Genomic DNA, 13290 nt, shown 5'->3' with positions numbered 1-13290 from the left:
CCGTACACCTCGTACACACGCGGCTCCGCTCCATACACCTCGTACACACGCGGCTCCACTCCGTACACCTCGTACACACGCGGCTCCGCTCCGTACACCTCGTACACACGCGGCTCCGCTCCGTACACCTCGCACACTCGAGGCTCTGCTCTGTACACACACACGGCTCCACTCCGTACACCTCGTACACGTGCGGCTCTGCCCCGTACACCTCGTACACGTGCAGCTCTGCTCCGTGCACCTCGTTCCTCGTCCACACGTGGCTCTGCTCCTTACACCTCATACACACGCGGCTCTGCTCCTTATACCTCGTACACACGGCTCCGCTCCGTACACCTCGCACACACACAGCTCCACTCCGTACACGTCTCCGCTCCGTACACCTCGTACACTTGCAGCTCTGCTACGTACACCTCACACACTCGCGGCTCTGCTACATGCACCCTGTAAACCCCCCTGACCCCACAAATAAACTTCTCTCATCCAGGACGATGACAGCCAGCACAGACAGCAGAGTCCTGCATAAAACAAGGGCTGATGCGCACAGGACCTGTGATGAGGTCATAGGAGGGTAGGAGCCAGGGTCACATGATATCCGGATTGAAGACGCTACAGATGAGAGGAGCGACTACAGGACCTTTGATGAGGTCACAGGAGGGGAGGAGTCAGGGGTCACATGATCAGGGGGCCCTGACTCCTTCCCTCCTGTGATCTCATCAATTACAGCCTCTTGCACGACCGCAGCACCAGCGTGCAGACGCTAAATTGTAGGTGCTGCGGGTAGAGGAGCGCATAATGCCGCCCCCTGCTGCCTGCCGCTTCAGCACCTCAACTTGCCTCATTATAGCTGCGGCCCTGTGTGTGGCATCCGTAGTGCTGGCCAAAAAACGGACTTGTCTCCGTGTGGATCACACGGACATGCATGTGATCCACACGGACACACGCTCTGTGGCAAAACACATTCATGTGATGGAGGCTATTGATTAGTAGTGTACGTATGAAGGTAAGATGAGAAAGAAAGGAAGAACAGAGAGAAAGAAAGAGGGGAAAGAAAGAACAGAGAAAGAGTAAGAACAGAGAAAGAAATAAAGAAAGATTAGAGAGAGAGAGAAAGAAAGAGTGGACAGAAAAAAAGAACAAAGAGATAAAAAAGAAAGGGGAAAGAAAGAAAGAACAGAGAGGTAGAGAGAAAGAAAGAGAAATAAAGAGGGGAAAGAACAGAGAGAAAGAAAGAACAGAGAGAGAAAGAAAGAACAGAGAGAGAGAGAAAAAGAACAGAGAAAGAAAGAGGGGAAAGAAAGAAAGATCAAAGGGAAAGAAAGAACAGAGAGAAAGAGAAAGAAAGGAGAATTAACAGAGAGAAAGAGGAAAGAAAGAGGGGAAAGAAAGAACAGAGAGAGAAAGAAAGAACAGAGAGAGAGAAAGAAAGGGGAAAGAAAGACCAGAGAGAAAGAAAGAAAAAGAACAGAGAGAAAGTAAGCGTGGACAGAAAAAAAGAACAGAGAAAATGAAAGAAAGAGGGGAAAAAAAGAACAGAGGGAGAGAGAAAGAAAGAGGGGAAAGAAAGAACAAAGAGGGAGAAAGAAAGAACAGAGAGAGAAAGAAAGATTGCAAAGAAAGAAAGAACAGAGAGAGAGAAAAAGAAAGAACAGAGAGAGAAAGCGAGGAAAGAAAGAACGGAGAAAGAAAAAGAACGGAGAAAGAAAGAAAGAAGGGAAAGAAAGAACAGAGAGAGAAAGAAAGAACAGAGAGAAATAAAGTGGGGAAAGAGAAAGAAAAAATAAAAGATTAGAGAGAAAGAACATAGAGAGAAATAAAGAACAGAGAGAGAGAAAGAAACAGAGAGAAAGATTCTATAGAGATACCATAGCAGCCCGTCTCCCATTGTAGTGCCCACCTGAGCCTCCTGATGCAGGACATATCATGATCCGCTCACATGGCCGACATCCCCGAGTCCAAGGCGATCCCGCTGTTCACGCTGTCGAAGGACACGATGATGGATCTGAAGCATTCCCTGAAGTGCCTCCATGGTTCCATCACAATCTCCTCCCAAAATTACCTCATTTCCGGTCAGTTTCCAGGACGACACTTCCGGTAGAAAGTCACGTGCGAGTTTTAAAGTGCTCCTCGGGGCTCCGCTGTGTACTCCTGTGTCCGTGGGAAAAGTAAACTCCCGGCTGGGGCAGTCTCTCTCTCAAAATCAGGACAGTCCAGCTGGACCTGGAATGGTTGAGAGGTATGAATGCTCCCCACCATACACCTCGTACACGCACTACTCCGCTCAGTACACTTCCGGCTCTGCTCCCCACACCTTTTACACATGTGGCTCCGCTCCCCACACACACGGCTCCGCGCCGTACACCTCATACACACGTCTTCACTCCGTACACACACGGCTCGGCTCCGTACACACGCTGCTCCGCTCCCCACACCTCGTACACACGCAGCTCCGCTCCGTATACACGGCTCCACTCCGTACACCTCGTACACACGCTGCTCCGCTCCCCACATCTCGTACACACGCGGCTCCGCTCCCCACACCTCGTACACACGCGGCTCCGTTCCCCACATCTCGTACACACGCGACTCTGTTCCCCACATCTCGTACACACGCGGCTCCGCTCCATACACCTCGTACACACGCGGCTCTGCTCCCCACACCTTGTACACATGTGGCTCCGCTCCGTACACCTCGTACACACGCGGCTCTGCTCCCCACACCTCGTACACACGCGGCTCTGTTCCCCACATCTCGTACACACGCGGCTCCGCTCCATACACATGCTGCTCTGCGCCCCACACTTCCGCTCCCCAGACCTCATATACACACACAGCTCTACTCCGTACACACACAGCTCTGCTACATCCCCCCTGTAAACCCCTCCTGACCCCACACATAATAAACTTCACCTCATCCAGCAGCATGATAGCCAGCACAGCCAAGTCCTGCATACACTGAGGGCCTTGATCATGTGACCCAACTCCTCCCCTCCTGTGACCTCTTCGCAGGTCCTGTGCCTGCAGAGAAGCCCAGCAGGAGCGTTGTCATTGCTGGGATTTATTAGGGCTGCGGTGGCCAGTGCGGTCTCTGGCAGGGTGAGGATGGGGTCGTACATGGGGGGCGTGGCGGCGGCCACAGGTGTCGATTCCCAGGCAGCGTGAGTGGGCTCCCTCGTCTCGCCAGGGCCCCGGCTTTGCCCAGGTGCGCTGGGTGCTGACGTCGGCCCTGAATAAAGATATTTCTGATATTTACGTCCATATGCCGCCATTAGCTGTACAGCCGTAAAAAATAAATAATAAAAGACCCAATACGGTTTAATGTAATGTTTATTTTATGTTACAAGACACGTTCATTTGAGGTATGTGCACACGTTGCAGATTGTAAGCGTTTTGCCGCATTTTTTCACCGCGAAAATGCTTACACAACTCAACCCATTAAATTCAATAGCATTCCGCATTGCTGTGCTAATGCTTATTTTTCGCACACGGCTAAGCCCACCATGCTCAAAGTAAGCGGATAATGTGCAGATGGTACCCAGGGGCTGAAGGAGAGGAGACTGGGTACCATATCCCTGTAAAAAAATAGAATTAAAATAAAAAAGTGTGATATTCTCACCTTCTGGTGGCCCCCGCAGCGTTCCCAGGCCTCAGCGGTGCTCCCGGCAAGTCCCGTTCCCAGGCCTCAGCAATGCTCCCAGCAAGTCCCATTCCCAGGCCTCATCGATGCTCCCAGCAAGTCCCATTCCCAGGCCTCAGCGATGCTCCCGGCAAGTCCTGTTCCCAGGCCTCATCGATGCTCCCGGCAAGTCCCATTCCCAGGCCTCAGCGATGCTCCCAGCAAGTCCCGTTCCCTGGCCTCAGCGATGCTCCCGGCAAGTCCCGTTCCCAGGCCTCAGCGATGCTCCCGGCAAGTCCCGTTCCCAGGCCTCAGCGATGCCTTGTGACAACGACCTGTGATGACGTAGCGGTCTCGTGAGATGCATTGTCACAAGGCATCACTGGGAATGGGACTTTCCGGGAGCATCGCGAGGATCGGGAAGGCTGCGGGGGACGCTGGAAGGTGAGAATATCACGATTTTTTTTTTAATTATTTTTAACATTAGATCTTTTTACTACTGATGCCGCATAGGCAGCCTCAATAGTAAAAAGTTGGTCACACTTGTCAAACACTGTGTTTGACGAGTGTGACCAACCTGTCAATCAGTTTTCCAAGCAATGCTACAGATCGCTTGGAAAACGCTAGCATTCTGCAAGCTAATTACACTTGCAAAACGCTAGTGTTTTTCGGGAATACGCATGTGAATTCCGCATGCGTTTTACCCGTGGCAGGGAGTTACAGGAATGCTGCGGAAATTAGCCTAAGCATTTTTTCCAATTCGGATTTGAAAAAACACCTGTCGGGAAAACAGAAAGGGCATGTCACCTCATAGTAGCAGATCCCAATGGAATCCACTCGAAGCTAAATATCGTCCAATCAGAGGGCTGCAAAAAATGCTTCCGTCAACAAAAAGCTCTTAGGCTACACTCCCACGATCGGGAACTAGCATCACTTTGGACTCGACAAATCTCCGCTGCTTCCAAAATGCAGCGGATTTCCCGCATCCAATACATTCTAGAGTGGACATTTCTGTTGTGGAGACTAGGTTCTCTGCTGCAGATAACTGACATGCACTGCGGCTGAGTTTACATCAAACAGAAGCACAGAACATGAGATTTCTGTAAATCCCATCCAATGTGCTTCTATCGTAGAACGCAGCGGTTTGGACCCAGCGCAGATGAGCTGCATCCAAACTGCTGCTATTCCCGATCGTGGGCACGTACCTATAAGGCTATGTGCCCAGGTTGCAGAAATGCTGCGGAATTGTCTGCAGCATTTCCACAACTCCCTGCCGCAGGTAAAACGCATGTGGAATTCGCATGTGTTTTCCCGCAAAACACTAGCGTTTTGCAAGCGTTTTTAGCTTGAATAATGCTAGCGCTTTTCCAAGTGATTTGAAGGATCGCTTGGAAAAGTGATTGACAGGTTGGTCACACTTGTCAAGCATAGTGTGACCAACTTTTTACTATTGATGCTGCCTATGCTGCATCAATAGTAAAAGATAGAATGTTAAAAAAAATAAAAAATGGAGATATACTTACCCTCTGTCGGCCCCCGGAATTCTCCCAGTCCTCAGCGACGCTGCCGGCAACTTTCGTTCCCAGAGATGCATTGCGCAAATGACCTCTGATGACGTAGCGGTCTCGCGACTGCGACGTCATCTGGGATGTTTCTTGCAATGCATCCCTGGGAACGGAACTTGCCGGCAGCGCCGCGTGCACCGCTGAAAACTCCGGGGGCCAACAGAGGGTACGTATATCCCTACTTTTTATCTTAATTCTATTTTTTACAGGAATATGGTACCCAGGGCATGGAGGACAGTCTCCTCACCTCCAGACCCTGCACATGAAGCGCTCACTTTACGCATGGTGGGCATAGCCACATGCGTAAAGTGAGTGTTTCAATGCAATCCTATGGCGGGGAATCACCGCGATTCCGCCAAATTAATGGACATGCTGCGGATTTTTCCGCTATGTGATTCTGCAATGGAAAAATCCACAGCATTGGCACAGTAATTGCGGAATCCCATAGGACTGCATGGGATGCTTTTTACCTAGCGTTTAAGCTTTTCCGCAACGGCAAATGCAACGTGGGCACACAACCTAAAGGTGAAAATGCTTCAGAAAATGCTGGGGGTCATTTTCCTGAAGCGTCTTTTCAGTCATTTTTGCTGCAACGTCTCTGCTCTATACTTAGAAGTGTAAAGAATGAATATGCTATGTCTTAACTTTTTTAACCCCTTCATGACTGGAGCTTTTTTCGGTTTTGCATTTTCGTTTTTCGCTCCCCATCTTCCCAGAGCCATAACTTTTTTTATTTTTCCATCAATATGGCCATGTGAGGGCTTGTTTTTTGTGGGACGAGTTATACATTTGATTGACACCATTGGTTTTACCATGTCGTGTAACAGAAAACAGGAAAAAAAATTCCAAGTGCAGTGAAATTGCAAAGAAGTGCAATCGCACACGTTTTTTGTTTTTCCTTTTTACTAGGTTCAATGAATGCTGACCTGCCATTATTATTCTCAAGGTCATTACGAGTTCATAGACACCAAACATGTCTAGGTTCTTTTTTATCTAAGTGGTGAAAAAAAATTCCAAAGTTTGCTAAAAAAAAAAAAATGCGCCATTTTCCGAAACCCGTAGCGTCTCCATTTTTCGTGATCTCGGGTTGGGTGAGGGCTAATTTTTTGCGTGCCGAGCTGATGTTTTTAATGATACATTATGGTGCTGTCAAGAACACCGCACTGCACTTGCTCACTGAGCCAGTGCGCGTGTTCTGAGTACAAAGACTGTGCACAAAGATACCTGCGTCTCAGTGGTGACGACGCATGCTCCAAGCTCACAGGACCTGAAGCATGTGACTGCTGGGGGCGTGGCCTCAGCACCACAGAGCCAGGAGCTGCAGGGACACTCCTAGACAGGTAACTACAGGGCAATGTTACCAAAGTGCATGGAGCGCTCACTTTACGCATGGTGGGCATAGCCACATGCGTAAAGTGAGTGTTTCAATGCAATCCTATGGCGGGGAATCACCGCGATTCCGCCAAATTAATGGACATGCTGCGGATTTTTCCGCTATGTGATTCTGCAATGGAAAAATCCACAGCATTGGCACAGGAATTGCGGAATCCCATAGGACTGCATGGGATGCTTTTTACCTAGCGTTTTTTAAGCGTTTCCGCAACGGCAAACGCAACGTGGGCACACAACCTAAAGGTGAAAATGCTTCAGAAAATGCTGGGGGTCATTTTCCTGAAGCGTCTTTTCAGTCATTTTTGCTGCAACGTCTCTGCTCTATACTTAGAAGTGTAAAGAATGAATATGCTATGTCTTTTAACTTTTTTAACCCCTTCATGGCTGGAGCTTTTTTCGGTTTTGCATTTTCGTTTTTCGCTCCCCATCTTCCCAGAGCCATAACTTTTTTTATTTTTCCATCAATATGGCCATGTGAGGGCTTGTTTTTTGCAGGACGAGTTATACATTTGATTGACACCATTGGTTTTACCATGTCGTGTAACAGAAAACAGGAAAAAAATTCCAAGTGCAGTGAAATTGCAAAGAAGTGCAATCGCACACGTTTTTTGTTTTTCCTTTTTACTAGGTTCAATGAATGCTGACCTGCCATTATTATTCTCAAGGTCATTACGAGTTCATAGACACCAAACATGTCTAGGTTCTTTTTTATCTAAGTGGTGAAAAAAAATTCCAAAGTTTGCTAAAAAAAAAAAAAATGCGCCATTTTCCAAAACCCGTAGCGTCTCCATTTTTCATGATCTCGGGTTGGGTGAGGACTAATTTTTTGCGTGCCGAGCTGATGTTTTTAATGATACATTATGGTGCTGTCAAGAACACCGCACTGCACTTGCTCACTGAGCCAGTGCGCGTGTTCTGAGTACAAAGACTGTGCACAAAGATACCTGCGGAGCGGGGTCTCAGTGGTGACGATGCATGCTCCAAGCTCACAGGACCTGAAGCATGTGACTGCTGGGGGCGTGGCCTCAGCACCACAGAGCCAGGAGCTGCAGGGACACTCCTAGAAAGGTAACTACAGGGCAATGTTACCAAGGTGCATGGACAGAGACAGAAACCAGATCAAGCCGGGTCAAAGCACGAGATAGCAATACAGTACCAAAGGGTTAGACAGAATGGATAGTCAGGACGTAGCAATAGATTAGAAAACCAGAACGGGCAATAGATGGTACAATAGGGACAAACTGTAACGGAGTAACGATAGCCAAGCCAGGAGGTCAGAACCAGAAAAGACAATAGTACCAAAACGAGAGACAGAGTACAGAGTGAGGGAACGGACCGGGTCATACACGGGAAGCAAACAACCAACGCAGAATACACGCACACCAGGGGTCAGACACACCAGAACAACAGTATAGCTGACAGAGAACCCTGGTAAAGAGTGAGTATAAATACCCCTCCCAGATCCAGAAAGAGGCCACGAACACTTAACCCTGTGAGTGCAGGGCAAGAACCCTGTTCAAACCATGACAGTACCTCCCTCTTAACGGGGGGCCACTGGACCCAAAGGCTTGTCTGGGTATCTGGCGTGGAAAGCCTGCACCAGACGATCGGCATGCACTGAACTGGCCGGAACCCATGACCGATCCTCCAGAGAGTACCCCTTCAAGTATATCCGATACTGGAGTCTCCGGCGCACCCACCGGGAGTTGACAATGCGCCCTACTTCATACTCCAGCTGCCCCTCTACCAGCACTGGTGGAGCATTTGATGAGGGATCCTCTCTCACTGTCCCCACAGGCTTTAACAGGGACCTGAGGAAGACATCAGAAATTTTAAAGGAGGTGGGCAGCTGCAGTCGGTAGGCTACTGGGTTAACAACCTCCACAACTTTGTATGGGTCAATAAACTTGGGGCCCAGCTTTATAGATGGCATCTTAAGCTTGATATTGCGGGTGGATAGCCACACCTTCTCCCCTACTGCAAATGCTGGACCTGACCCCCTCCTCCTGTCAGCAAACCGCTTATAATTTTCCTGGGCCTTAGAAATATTCCTCTGAACCTCCCTCCAAAGAATTCTAAGACATTGTGTCGCACCCTTAGCTCCAGGACAACCTGAATCCATGCGGGAAAACTCTCCAAAATGTGGGTTAAACCCATAGTTGATCTGAAAGGGAGACTTCCCATTAGATTGACTCACACGACCGTTGAATGCAAACTCTGCCATGGGCAATACCTCACACCAGTCCTCCTGCCTGGAAGAGGCCAAGCATCTCAGAATCTGCTCCAACGATTGGTTCGTGCGCTCCGTCTGTCCACTAGACTCTGGGTGGTAGGCAGAGGAGAAGGACAACGAAATCCCCAGCTTTTTGCAAAAAGCCCTCCAGAACCTGGCTACAAACTGCACCCCTCTGTCTGACACCACATTCATAGGCACTCCATGCAACCGAATTATATGCTGCATAAATAAGCAGGCCAGGGTTTCAGCAGATGGTAACGCGGGGAGAGGTACAAAGTGGGCTTGTTTTGAAAACCTATCCACCACAACCCATATCACCGAGTTTCCACTGGAAGGAGGAAGATTTGTGATAAAATCCATGGACAAATGTGTCCATGGTCTATCCGGAATTGGCAAAGGCACCAACTCCCCGGCCGGCCGGACCTGAGAACTTTTAGAACGAGCGCACACCCCACATGCAGTCACAAACTTTTTAATATCTGTTACCATAGAGGGCCTCCAGAAACCCCTCGCAATTGCCCCCCCCCGGGTAGCTGCAATCCCAGGGTGAGCACTCAACATAGAATCGTGAAATTCCTGCATAAGTCCGAGACGGAAACGTTCCGATACAAACAATTTACCCGGGGGTTTACCACCCGGAGCCCGAGCCTGGGCCTCCAAAATCTCTCTCTGTAACTCAGATGAGATTTCAGCCACTACTACTCCTGGCTGAAGAATGGAGGAGGGAGGTTCAGGAGGGGACACCGAATCAAAGCTTCGGGATAAGGCATCAGCCTTGATGTTTTTAGATCCCAGGCGGAATGTGATGGTAAACTGAAATCGAGAAAAAAAAAGCGCCCACCGAGCCTGTCTGGGGGTCAATCTCTTGGCAGACTCGATATAGGCCAAATTTTTGTGATCAGTGATGACTGTAATAGGATGAATAGCCCCCTCCAGGAAATGCCTCCATTCTTCAAAAGCCAACTTTACCGCCAACAACTCTCTATTGCCGACATCGTAATTTCTCTCGGCAGAGGAAAATTTTTTAGAGAAGAAGGTGCAAGGCTTCAGATTAGTAAGAGTAGGAGGGCCCCAAGACAAAACTGCCCCCACCCCTACTTCCGAGGCGTCAACCTCCACGATAAAAAGGTCTTGACGGGTCGGGTTGTACCAATACAGGGGCTGAAGAAAAGCACTTTTTTAATGTCATGAAAGAATTTTTTGCAGCTACATACCAATTTTTTACATCAGCCCCCTTGAGAGTGAGGTCCATTAGAGGCTTTACCACCTGTGAGAAGCCCTTAATAAATTTCCTATAAAAGTTAGCAAAGCCCAAAAATCGCTGCAACCCTTTCAAGTCATGAGGCTGCACCCAATCTGTAACAGCCTGGACCTTCTTAGGATCCATGCGGAACCCCTCCCCTGACACAATCAACCCCAGAAAGGATACTTCTTGCGTGAAAAATGAGCATTTTTCCAGCTTGGCATACAAATGATTCTCCCTCAGTCTCAGGAGAACCATCCGCAAATGGTGCAAGTGAGACTGACTGTCCACCGAGTACACCAGAATGTCATCCAAATAGATGACCACAAAACGACCAATTAAATCAGAGAAAATTACATTAATAAAATTCTGAAAAACAGCAGGAGCGTTGGTGAGACCAAAGGGCATAACCTAGTTTTCGAACAGCCCTTCTGTCATCAGGAAATGTTAGGTGTGGCGGAAGGCACTAAATAAAAATATAATTAAAGTGCCTTCGCCATTCGGGGTCCACCGTGCGGAAGCTGGAAAACCGCAGCTAAGTGAAGGCAGAGCAATCTGGCGGCAGTGTGCAAGGATTAAACTGCACCCAATTGCACTAAGCAAGCTCTGTTACAATCACAGAGGCTGCAAGCAAAAACTAAACACAGTAACGCTGAGTCTGTTTAAGGTCACAGACTCTCAGCGATGCACACGCAGTATTTATGGTCGCAGGAGTAGCCTTAGACAGCAGGACAACTCCGTCTATACCTACTGTAGAGACAAGTGTGCGTGGCGTCGCAACTGCGAACGCCCGGCAGGACTGCAATCGCAGCGCGGCGATAATTGTGCCGCTGGCAAAGCGCCGCTATCACGCTGGTGCAATGCAGACGCTAAGCTGCTGAGGTAGATGGAGCAAATGCGCGCTGGCGCTGCTACTGGCAGAACTCAAACACTCACACAGACGTAGTATCAGAGGAATGGGGGTTTCAAATGAGTCATTCACCAGTCCAAGCATCCATCAACAAACATACAGCAGCAAGTATGAATATACTAGCGCATGGCGGAACAGCCATGCGCGCTTTTTATAGCGAACGGGACCTTCCGGAAATCTCCAAGGCTCCAGGAAGAGCCAATGGGATTCGACACAGGACCTGAACACCTGACTCCCGAACTCCAATGGGAGTTCGTCCCATGAGCATGCTCAGATGAGGGAACAAAGGACAGCCTCTGGAGAGAGTTGCCGCAGGGCAATCTCCTCTGCAGCAGGAAAAGTGCAGGAGACTGCAGAATGTGAGGATCTAGATTTCAGCAAAGGAGAGGCAGAAATCTGACTCCTAACATTACCCCCCCTCCTAGAGCCCCCTCCTCCCTGAGCCCTCCGGACCATCAACCTGTGCCCTGTGGTGGCATAGGGCACAAACTCGTCCGAAGGCAAGCTTGGTGTCCTGGTAGGTGAGACGGTAAACCGGGACACCTGGACGGCATCAGTGGAGGCTAGGTCAGCAGGTCTCAGAAGAGACACCTGGGAAATGGTGGGAGCGGCCGATGCAACAGAGCGTCGCCGTGAGTCGGCGGCTGTCGCCACCCTCTGCCTAGGAAGGCTATCCTGAGCACATGAGGTGCATGCCTGAATAAATCTTTTGATGTCCCGAGCCCTGTGCAGCCACCGATACACACCGGCCAATAGCTTCGTGGTTTGCATATAGCCCCGATGGTTGTGCGCATTGGACGCGTGTGCCCAGGTGAGAACCTGAGTCCTAAGGTGAGGAGGGACAAAGGTCTCGACGACCGGTTCAGATTCCGAGCATTGCGGGGAGCTGGCTTCCTGAGAAGCAGCACACACTTGGTAACAACCGCAAAAGGACTCTTGGGTTGGACCTGTATCAAAACCGGTGCAAGACACCTCCATGGGCTCTGGGGGTAGAACCTCTGGCTCAGGCAGCTCAAGAGGTTCAAAAAATTTGGGAGCCGAGCTAGCTCTCCGCTTGGAGTGAGCCCGCTCCATACCGTGCTCCGACAAACGGAGGTCGATACGCGAGGAGACAGAAATTAGCTCCTCCAGGCTGGTGGGGACCTCTCTAGTTGAGAGAGCATCCTTTTTTTTTTTTTTTTTTAAATTCGTTTACTAAACTTCAGGGTACAAAGAATGTACAACATACGCAATGATTTATGATAACAAGCACTTTACAAAGCATACATGCCTCCATCCATAATAAAATATAATACAAAGAGATTGCACACTCTTATAGATAAACAAGGTAATGTCTACATTTCCTTCGAAACATATGCAAAAAATGACTGTTTATGTGTTTCCCCATATGTATATCACTCTAATTTCACATACCTTGTCTTGTCATGCAGCAGTAAAAACTAACTAAAACTCCTAAACTACAGCTACCAATACATCAACTATCCGCTATTTCCGCAGCCTGGTTTCCCATACCATATTATGTCGCATGTGATGTTCAGTCCTGCAAAGTGAGGTTTGAGGAATTCCACCTCTCCCAGATCTTTCCAAATTTACCCGGGCATCCCCTATTTTGGAACAGCGGGTGCTCATATGGAATAATTGAATTCACCAGTTTAATCCGAAATCTAAGGGAAGGATCCGAACCCCCCATCCACCTCAGTGCCAGCACCTTCCGTGCCATAAACAGCGTCTCGCGCAAGAAAATCCCAGTGTAGCGATTCCAGATCTCCTCCTCCCACACCACAAACAAGCAGACCAATGGCTCTAGAGGGACAGGGGTCTGCACCAGGGACATCAGTAGTGTAGTCACCTCTCTCCAGTAGTGCAGGAGAGTGGGACATTGCCACACCATATGGATAAAATCAGCATCTGGCGAGTGGCATCGTATACACTCTGACGATTGAAGCCGACCCATCCTAAAAAGTCTCAGTGGAGTCAAATTTGATTGATTTATTATATATAATTGTATCATTCTGTTATTAATGGATGGTGACACTCCAATCGGAGACTCCAGAATCTCCTCCCACTCCTTCTCTTGCGTATCAGGAATGAGCTGTTCCCACTTCATCTTAATAGAGCTTATGGCCGATTCTGCCCCTACCGACAGCATATATGTGTACAGAGAGGATATAAGACCCTGGGGACCCTGCGAATTAAGGATTCCTATCAGAGGTAAAGATGAAATAGTACGGTCCACACCCCCATCCCTCATGTGTGACTGAAGAGCCGATCTCAGCTGCAGATAGCGAAAAAATTGAGATCTCGGAATATCGTGTGTGGCCTGCAATT

This window comes from Dendrobates tinctorius, unplaced genomic scaffold, assembly GCF_039654945.1.
Source record: "Dendrobates tinctorius isolate UK_male_01 unplaced genomic scaffold, ASM3965494v1 ptg000081l, whole genome shotgun sequence".
NCBI classification, from domain to species: domain Eukaryota; kingdom Metazoa; phylum Chordata; class Amphibia; order Anura; family Dendrobatidae; genus Dendrobates; species Dendrobates tinctorius.
This window is presented reverse-complemented; position numbering follows the sequence as displayed.